The sequence below is a fragment of the Gekko japonicus genome, unplaced genomic scaffold (assembly GCF_001447785.1).
Source record: "Gekko japonicus isolate JY-2015 unplaced genomic scaffold, Gekko_japonicus_V1.1 scaffold994, whole genome shotgun sequence".
Taxonomy (NCBI): Eukaryota; Metazoa; Chordata; class Lepidosauria; order Squamata; family Gekkonidae; genus Gekko; species Gekko japonicus.
Genome location: NW_015172585.1, coordinates 107548 through 118026, shown reverse-complemented (window position 1 = coordinate 118026; position 10479 = coordinate 107548).

Here is a 10479-nt window from a genome sequence, read left to right as displayed (position 1 = left end):
TTCACAGTGTGATGTAACTGAAGTAAATAAAAATGGCTCTCAGGTGTACCCGAGGAGGAATGGCATGTGGAGACGCGAGAGAGACGGAGAGGAGTGAATTAACTCGGGCTCGTCCAGCGTGACACATGGCTGAAAGAGAGATTATGGTCGCTCTCAAACGGCATTTCTGAGGGGAAACCAAAGCCTCAAGAACTTCCAAACATCACACTGGATAGAATTCACGACCCAACTAAACTCCCCAGCCCAGGAGAAGCTGACACCATCCTATCTCAGGGTAGCATCCATGGCTCTCCTCTGCCCGTTTTATCTTTACAGAAGCCTTGTGAATGTAAGCAGAGGTTGCAAGAGAATGATGGGCCCAAGGTCACCCAGTAAGTCTTGGTGGCTGAGTGGTCATTTGAAGAAACCAGGGTTCCCCCAGTCTATCCAGCATTCTAACCACTATTCCGTATTGGCTTACTGTGATAGACAAATCAAGTCAAGCGAAATACATGCCACTGGAGAAAGCACAAAGTCACCCTAGTGTAAACCCAACTTTTGGGTCAGCTCTGAGCATTGCATTCAATAGCTTAATAAGTGCACTTGGGAAGACCATCCTCCACACAAAAGCATCAGTGTTCATGTGTGTTGTGCTGTACACAAGGACAGTTCAACCACAATGGCTGTCATTCCATTTAAGCTAGATTCAAGTAAAGTAGCACCTTAAAGTTTGTCAGGGTATAAACTTCTGAGAGTCAAAGCTATCAGATACCTGACAAAAGCTGCGATCATACGTACAAGAAGCTGCAACAGACATGCGATTCCCCTGCGGATTAAAGGGACGCGATCAGACAGACACATCTGTCCAGCGTCCCGGAGTCGTCCTTTGGGGCGTCTCGTTGCACCTCAGGAGCATCATAAAAAGCCACCAGGGAAACGTCAGTATCATCCGGAACTGCAGGGCGGGCGGGTGGAAGTCTGATCGCGCAAACGCTTATCAGTTCACCCCGGGGCAAACAGTCTAGCTTCCTGCCCACATTTCCTTGCTGGTGTGACCGCAGCCAAAGGGAGCTTTGATTCTCAAAAGCTTATACCCGAAAATCTTGTTGGTCTCTAAGGTGCTGCTGGACTAAAAACTAGTTCTTGTACTGCAGACCAACATAGCTACCCTTTGAAACAAACATTCCATTTGTCTCTGGGTGTGTGTGTGTGAAAGATCCCTAGCCAGCATAAGAAGTATGGATTCGACCTAATTTAGCACTCTGTTTGAAATGAGATTTACAAATCAGAAATGTCTCTGGCCCTTATGGCAGGACCTCACCATGTACATTAATGGCTGCCAAACTGTTCAAATCTAGATCAGTTTGTGCATATATATTCTCACACTGCCTCATGGGAATTATCATTTCCTCTATCATTGAAACACATATGCAAAAGTCTTATTTTTCAGACTTTTGGACTAATACACAAGGGCTGTTTTCGCAGTAGAGCTGCCTCGATGTTGCGCCGCCGTTTGCCCCGATACTATTGGTCAATTTCACACCCAAAGCTGCGGGGCTGCATTTGACCCGCAGCTTCGCCCGATTTCCGCCACAGTTTCGTGATCCTGTTTTTTGAGGATCACGAAACTGCGGAGGAAATCGGGCGAAGCCGCGGGTCAAATGCACCCCCGAGGCTTCGGGTGTGAAATTGACCAATAGTATCATGGCAAACGGCGGTGCAACATTGAGGCAGCTCTAGTGCGAAATCAGCCAAGATGTCTTGGCGTGGTGTGTCTCACTTTACTGCAGTATTATTGGAACAAAAGGCCCACATTGAAAAAAAAATCAAAGAATGTTATCTCTTGTCAGTACAAAGAGGGTGCAAGCTGCAAGTGACTCTGGGCTTGGTAAGATTGCTGCTTTCATGACTTGAACACAGGGGAAGATTGGCTATTAAGGCCACCAGGAGAAGTCCTAGTGGGCCAATGGCTGAGGGGCTATTCCCACTGGGGCCAATCTGGCCTGGGGAACCACCCCTTGCATTGGCCACTCCAGCCCAAAGAAAAGGCTGGGTGTGAGTCCCCTCCACAGCAAGTTGGAGGTGCAGAAAATAAAGCACATGACCCGAACTCACTCTACCCAGAATAACAAAGAACGTGCATGGCCCCTCCTTCACCATGCTCACCTGGACTTGGACTGGGTTGCCAGCTCTGGGTTGGAAAATACCTGGAGATTTTAGGGGTGAAGCCTGAGGAAGGCAGGGTATGGGGATGGGAGGGACTTTAGGTGAGTATAATGCCTAGGTGTGTGCAAGAAAAAAATTCAGATCTATTTGGAGTTGGGTGTTTGGGACCCAAAAATATTTGGTAATCCCAAATATCCCTGAATAACAGTATTGGTATTGTACTGGTATTCAGGTTAGTATTTGGGAAACCCGAATATATTCAGCTCCATTTTACCCTGAGGGGACCGTCTCCGTAGGGTATAATGGAGAATTTAATTCGCTGAGCCATGCTGAGCTGTGGCATGACTTCAGAGAGAAGGGAAGGGGGGTTAAACTTTAACCCCCCTTCCCTTCTCTCTGGAGTTGCACCACAGCTGTGGCCCAACTCCAGGAGAGAAGGGAGGGAATTTAAAGTTTAAATCCTCTTCCCTTCTTTCTGTAGTTGTGCCACAGCTGCAGACCAACTTCAGGAGGGGAGGAAGGTGGTTTAAAGTTTAAAACCCCTTCCCTCCTCTCTGGAGTCACGCTGCAGCTGTAGCCTGACTCTGGGATGGGGTTTAAAGTTTAAACCCCTTCCCTTCATTCCACATGCCTGAATAAAAGCCGAATAATATCACCTTTTATTCGGATGTTGCTACTTCAATAGCCGAATACAGATCTCTGATCTTTATTCGGCTGAATAAATTCCAGAAAAACACAGAGAAGGTATTTTTCAGGTATTTATTCAGCCTGGTATATACCAAGTGCAAACCCCTAGTAATGCCATACCATTCACCTTCCAAAATGGCCATTTTCTCCACGTGAACTGATCTCTGTCACCTGGAGATTAGTTATAATTGTTGGAGTGAGCAACTCCACATGCCTGGACATTGGTAGGGGGGAGGGGACTACATCACTCCAAGTGTCTATAGGTGTTATCTCCTTGAATGGAATGCCTCTCTTTGCTTAACCTGGGAGCTGCCCTCTGACTCCCCCTCTCTCCCTTTGTCTTCTCATTTACACTCACGGCCTTCCATAGAGACACATGTCTCTGCAGGTCTCTCCTGTAGAGACAATGCACTCATAGCACTCTGTAGATTGGACTTCTTTCTCTTCTTCTGACTGTAACCTGAATGTGAATTGAATTAACTTAAATAAATGTAAGTTTACCTTTTTTGCAATATAGTTCTTGGGAGATTTATTTACTGCACTTAGCATAAAGCTTCTATGACTGGGCAAATTCTGCTGTCTTAACCAAATATCTCATTAATAATAGTGGGAGATCTCCAGCCATCACCTGGAGGCTGGTGACCCCACCCTGGACTTTCCACAGCAAGGGACACCCTCACTTGGTCTGCCCTTGCCATGGGGAGGGATGCCCTTGCCCAGCCTGGCTTCACCATGGTGAGGGATGTCAGCCTCACCCTGCCAGTCCCCACAGCTGGACACAGCACATCCTGCTTGGGACTGGCAAGGTATGTTTTCCCTTCCTTCAAGAGGGGATTGGATAAACATATGGAGCAGAGGTCCATCAGTGGCTATTAGCCACAAGGTATAGATAGGAACTCTCAGTCTGAGGCAAGGGATGCTCTGTATTCTTGGTGCTTGGGGGGGGACAACAGTGGGAGGGATTCTGGTGTCCTGGCTGCTGGACCTCCTGATGGCACCTGGTATTTTTGGCCACTGTGTGACAGAGTGTTGGACTGGATGGGCCATTGGCCGGATCCAACATTGGCTTCTCTTATGTTTTTATGTTCTTTGACAGGTTTTTTTCCAGGGCCATTTCTTCCTCCTCAAACCACCCCTGCCTGAACATGACCCTTGGATTACTATGGAAGGCACAAAAGCAGCTGCTGCGATACATAATTTATAAATGTAGTTATTTACTAAGGCATGATTTGGCCACGGCAAGTGACTACTGCGGAGGCGCAAAGCTGCTTAGTATGCCGTTTGAGTTGAACTTTGAGTAAAAACATCAAGGCGATCAGGCAAGGGGCTCAACTTGCATGTAAATGAGGAATTCGATCAGGGCCAGTTTGACTGACATTTGTCTCAAGGGTCTTCGCATCCCTGGAAATCAGTACTGTACAATAAACAGGACCTCCATCCCACAGGATTCAGCAGTTTGATACAACTGTCTCCGTGCAGAAGGGGCACAACTTTGGAAGGGCTCCCCCCCAATACACACACACACTGCCCCATCAAGAGAATCGCCTTTTTTCAATTTAGCAGCCCCTTTCTCCCTTTTCTTCTTTAAATGAATTTCCTTTTGGAAGGCACCTTTACAAAAACTTTTTGAAGCTGACAAGGTTAAGGTTTGCCGACATAACTTCTAAATTTTCTGCCACAGGCTGACATTCCTGTCAGAGAACAGGATCCCTTTAAAGAGTAGCAGATACACTGGAAGGGCACCAGGGGAACATTCTAGAGTTCTGAACCACATCTTTCAAAGCAGCAGTGGTGCCGGGGCAGGCGTGCTCAGGGGATTCCACAGAGCCACTTATTCTTTCTTTTAAAAAAAGGAAAAAAAAGAATAAAGCTAGTAATCCCCTGGCTTTGTCGGAGTTACCAATGATCTGTCATTGTTGGTTGAAAACGAAAAATGTATACTTTTACATTCTTCACGCTTGCGGAGGCTGCCAGCTGGCTCGATGGCTTCACATTGCAACCTAGGGGGCTCACAGGATCTCAACATCTGCAAAATTACACTTTGATTTCTGGCACTGGCCAGGGCTCAGCGGGGTGGGGGTGGGGGGGTGGAGTGAAAAGCGAAGTAAGCAACAGCCAGAACTCACATTTTGACATGTTAAGCAAGAGACTGCTCCTCAGTGTGTTTGCCATTTGGAGGAGAGGAGTGAGCAATATACTTGAAGGGAAAGGGTGGGGGGGATAGAGTAGCCGACAGACATCAATGCTACAGTATTTCTGCTACCAGGGAGAGTGGCTATTGGACTCAGTGCAAAGGAACAAATTATGAGAGGGATGGGAATGTAAGTAAATTGGCAAGCGCTGCACCCTAAATGCTTATTTTTCAGCTCCACCGTGTTCATTATGTTCATTGCAGAAGTTTAAAAAGTGTAATTACTTAATGTTTGGGCTGATGGCGAAAGAAAGAAAAATATGATGAATCCGACGCTGGGGAAAACTTGCCATTTATTCCCCCCTTTTTTGGCATTTTTACTGTAGCAACCTGGGATCCTTCTGAAAGTTTTGATAGCTGTGTAAACAAACTTGCTAAAATCATCTTGATCTGTATTAAAATAGACAAGCATATGGTGACTGGAGCAACGAGAGGGGGAAGACAGGTGCTGTTTCCGTGTGGTACCTTTCTGGTCCAACTACATGGTGTGGATAAGTATGGGGTAATCTTTCATCTTCAAAAAAGAAAGTCCCATGTTTTGCTTTTGAGTGGATCTTTACTTTGAAGGTCTGCTTTTAAACCTCATAGTTGCAGTAACTCTTAGGACCATTTCACATGCTCCAGATGCTACGTCTGGAAGGGCTGTAGAGCCAGCCAACTCTATATTTCAGACAAGTGTATGCATGTGAGTGTCCCACCAAGATAGTCTTTTAGCTAAGGTTTCCAACTCTGGTTTGCAAAATTCCTGGAGATTTAGCTGCAGACAGAGATGCCAGCCTCCTGGTGGGACATGGAGATTGACTGGAATTATAGCTCAATTCCAGACTATAGAGATTGGTTCCCCCGGAGAAAATTGATAATTTGGAGGGTAGACCCTATGGCATTGTACCCCACTGAGGACCCTGTCCTTCCCAGGCTCTGCCCCCAATTCTCCAGGAGGTTCCCAACCTGGAGCTGTCAACCCTATCTCCCCACCAGTGGTTGGGGGGACCTGGCAACTTTAGCAGCAGAGCCTGGGGAGGGTAGAGTTTGGTGAGTGAGCTTAGCAGGGATGTGATGCCATGGAGTCTGCACTTCAGAGCCATCATCTCCTCCAAGAGGACTGATCCCTGTTGCCTGGAGACCAATTGTAATTCTGGGGGACTCCAGGCCCCTCCTGGAGATGGGCATCCCCTCCCTCATACGTACATACAAGTCCAAACTCCTGTGTGTCACACTCACGGTTTAAATTTTTAGCTGCATGCTTAAAACTATGAAGGACAAAGAGGCTCAGATGTGCGTGTGCGTGTGCGTGTGCATGTGCATGCATGAAGAAGAGGAGAAGAGGAGAAGAGAGTGGATTTATACCCTGCCCTTCATTTGGAGTTTCAGAGCGGCTTACAAACTCCATTCCCTTCCCCTCCCCACAACAGAGCTGAGAGAGCTCTGACAGAAACTGCTCTTTCAAGGACAACTCTGACAGAACTATGGCATGCCCAAGGTCATCCAGCAGCTGCAAGTGGAGGAGTAGGGAATCAAGCCCGGTTCTCCCAGATTAGTGTCCGCACACTTAACCACTACAGCAAAGCCATATGAGCACATATGGCATTGGTACAGGGTTACCAGCTCTCTTTCACCTCTGTTTATTTAGGGGTTCATTGGGTAATGCGGTGTTTTACAAACCTTGTTATGCCAAGGTAGACTAAGGCAAGACAACGCGTCTTGTTCCAGTTCACCCAGTGAACCATAAGGAAACAGGAATACACATTAAAACATTTATTTCTCTCTTTTAAAATTAAATACAAACAAACAAGCCTGGATTAGGTTTTGCTAAGTTCATTAATAAAGCGATTAGTTTGGCTCTCTGCCATTTTTATTGGCTTCAGTGGGAAACCCAACTTTTCTCCCTGCACCCAGTTGGGACGTTTGAGTTTTCCAGACAAGATAGCCTTATACTTTAATTTAAATGTAAGTAAACATCTGAAGAGGAGATGGAGTCTATTTTAAAGCAAAAACACAATGCCTGGGTGAGGGGTGCTAAATCCTGCCTCAGGCCTTCAGCAGTTTCCACGGAGCAGAGTTCAGCTGTTGGAAGTGAGCCCGGGATATGGCTGCCAACCTCCAGGTGGCAGCTGCAGATCTCCTGGGACTCCTTACAACTGATCCTCAGGCAACAGAGATCTGGGGGAAATGGCCGCTTTGGAAGGTGGGCTCTATGGCAGTATACCCCATTGAAGTCCCTCCCCCTCCCCAAACCACGCCCTCCACAGGCTCCACCCCCAAAATCTCCAGGTATTTCTCAACCCAGAGCTGGCAACTCAAGCCTGGGAGAAAGGCTGAAAGCTCTGGTGTGCAGCCCAGGAGGGCACGTTATTTAGCTACCCTTTCCCATGCGCTCCATTGTTTAAAAACAGACCTCTGGCACAAATGAAAGTATAGGTTTATATATAAATACAAGGATGCCCTGTTATGTCTAGCTTGTTCCTTTCATTCACTTAACTCAGCAAGGTTGCCTTTCCCCCATCTGTCAAGGCTAGTAGCAGTTATTCAGGGGGTATATCAGGGTAATGGTACCATGGGAAAGGAGTAACCTAACCGCCCAATGAAACCACTCCCTCCCACAGTTGCTTTCAGAGGGAAAGTAAAGTTGTTGAGGGACCTGATTGCCAAAGCTCTCATGTCCTGCAGCCCTTGGAATCAGCTTTCCCAGGGCTGGAAAGGACTGCTGGTGAGCAAAGAACATGGCAAACAGCCGCACTCCTTCCACGGATGACTCTGCCTGTTCCGGCTCATTATATTTAAAAGATGGTTACCAATAAATAGAATTTGGTACAATGGAGACACAGATTATTATGAACAAGAATCTTTTCCACTCAGCATATGCTAGAAAACAATTCACCTGCAAAACCTCTAAGTATACAAAGTAGATTGTGTATCACAAATCAAAGTATTTCATGCTTCACCACCACCACTTTAAGTGGCAGGAAAAGTGGGGCAGACTTTCCAGACCTGATTTCTATGAAAATTTGTTGCTATAGTGCGCCATCGGTTCCTGACTCATAGGTTCTAGTACTCATAGATAGAGGCCATGTGTTAGAGCTGGGGGGGGGGGGGGGTACCCATTTGTGACACACATTGTGCTCATGAATTGCTCCCAGGAACACAACTGTTCATGTTTCTCCAAGAATCCAGGGAAATGAAGTGGAGGTTCTCCCATTTGATCCTCCCAACAACTTTGTGAGTTTCGTTAGACTGAGAAAGCAACTGGTCGAGGATCAGCCTGTGTAATTCATGGTCAAACAGGGATTTCAGCCTAGGTTTCCCTTGTCCAGTGCCACATGAGACAACTTCGTGGTGGAGACAGTAGAGGTGATCTTTTGTTATAATCCCATTCAGATGTAAGATTTTGGAGACCAGACTGCATGTAATAGGAACAAGGTCACCATTTTGGGTGAATAGAGCAATACATATTTACCCAACTTTGGAACATGCAGTCAGGGATCGGTGGCGCAGGTGGTTAAACGCCTGCATGTAACATCTACAAACAGCTGCTACAGCTGTTCGATTCCTGCCGCGGTCAGAGTGAGCACCTGGCCCTAGTCCCAGCTCCCGCTAACCCAGCGGTTTGAAAGCACGATGTAACATCAAAAATGTGCGAGTAGATCAATGGGTACCTACCTTAGATGGTAGCGGACACCCTGCCCCCGTCGAGGGGGTCTATGGAGTGGCGACGACGAGCAGTGAGGCGGCGAGTGGCAGACGGAGAGCGGCGGAAAAATGGCGACTGAGGCGCAACATCTACGAGGGTCCGGACGTTGGTGGAAGGTGGAGCCAGGAAGACGCTGGGAGCGTGGAAGGCGCAGGCGCGGCAGAGCCTCAATGGACGAAGCTGGAACCGCACCGGAAGTGCGCCGAGCGCCTGAGAGGCCCGCTGAAACCGCCACCGGAAAGATCACGGATAGAAGGAGAAAAAAGCCAGAAGAAGTCGAGCCTACAAGCCGTTCCAGAAGGAAGAAGATCGAATAACGTCCCTCCACTGGGTGCTGTTAGGACAGTCCCCACCCCAGTATATATGTGGCCATAGGTAAGGGATAACTGTTAACTGTAAGCCGCTCAGAGACCCCCTGGCGTTTTTTAGTGGGGTAGCAAGTTGAAATAAATAAATAAATAAATAAACATGGGTTTGTTGTGTTTTGATTGCCTTTCCCAGAGCCAGAAAGTGCATGTTACCCTATTTACACCAAGTGATGACTATGCACATTGGGAGGATTGTGGGTAGCATGCTCTCTTGTTAAGCTAAGTCGGAGCACCAAAATCATAATGACTGAACACAGCTACAATCTATCGGTGCCCAATTTTCAAAGCCAGGAGAAGACCCAGGTAATTACTTTTATTTCCATCTTTCCTTTCCTCCAAGGAGCTCCAGAAAGCATTTTGATGCACAAGTGTGTTGTGATCTGAAGAGGCTGAACAGTTTAAAAAAAAATGCCATCTGATACTATGTTGAACATCTAGAGCACTCTAGTCAGTAATTGCTAAGAATGTTTTTGTATTGTGGGATTTATAAATGTTTTAAAATTTGTTTTATATCGGTGTTTGCCACTTGAAAGCCGCCCTGAGCCCGCATTGTGAAGAGGGCGGGGTATAAATTGAATTAAATAAATAAATAAATAATAAATAATCCTGAAAGGTAGGTTAAGCTAAAAGGAATTTGAAGCTGGGTTTCCTACACCCAATCCCATCTCTTATCCACAAGGCTTCAATATGTCTCTAAAAGCTTTCTAAAAACACATGCCCCCTAAGTGGCCTTGAGCAGGGACCTGCTAAACCAGAGAGAGGATTCGGTAACCCACTACACCACAGGGAGCGCTCGGCTATCAGCATAGAAGCACCACAATGAAAACCCACAGTTTCCTGGCTCGGTTACTAGTCAGAAGACTGAGTTCTGAACATGGCCCAATTCTGCATCTCCTCTGCTCAGATCACAACACACTTGCCAGCTGTTCCCTTCATTTTATTAAGCTCATTCTTTCCCCCAAGTATCATAATGTTTCCTCAGCCATTTAAACTTTATTTAGCTTCTTTACAGAGAGGCCAGGAACCTCTCCATAGCAGCTGCAGCAAAATCCAGAGATTGCAATTGCAGATGATGTCATTGTAGATTACGTTCTTGTTACCACAGAGATATGGACAATCATTAAAAGGTAGCCTCATATTTAAAAACTACTGGGTTTTCTCTCTGATAGCTGACAGAAAAGCACAATTTCTTTTAGCCACCAGAAACATCTAAACAAATTATAGGTGGCCAATAACAACTGAAATAACTTTGAAAACTGACTTTGCTGCTGTCATCCCTCTCAGTTTATTCCTGTTTGTTTATCTCAGTTGAATCCATGGCTAGCTGAGGGGGAGGGCCACTTCACTGGGCCTCAAGCTCAAAGGGGGGCTCAGATTCAGATGCCTTAATTTGGAGGCAT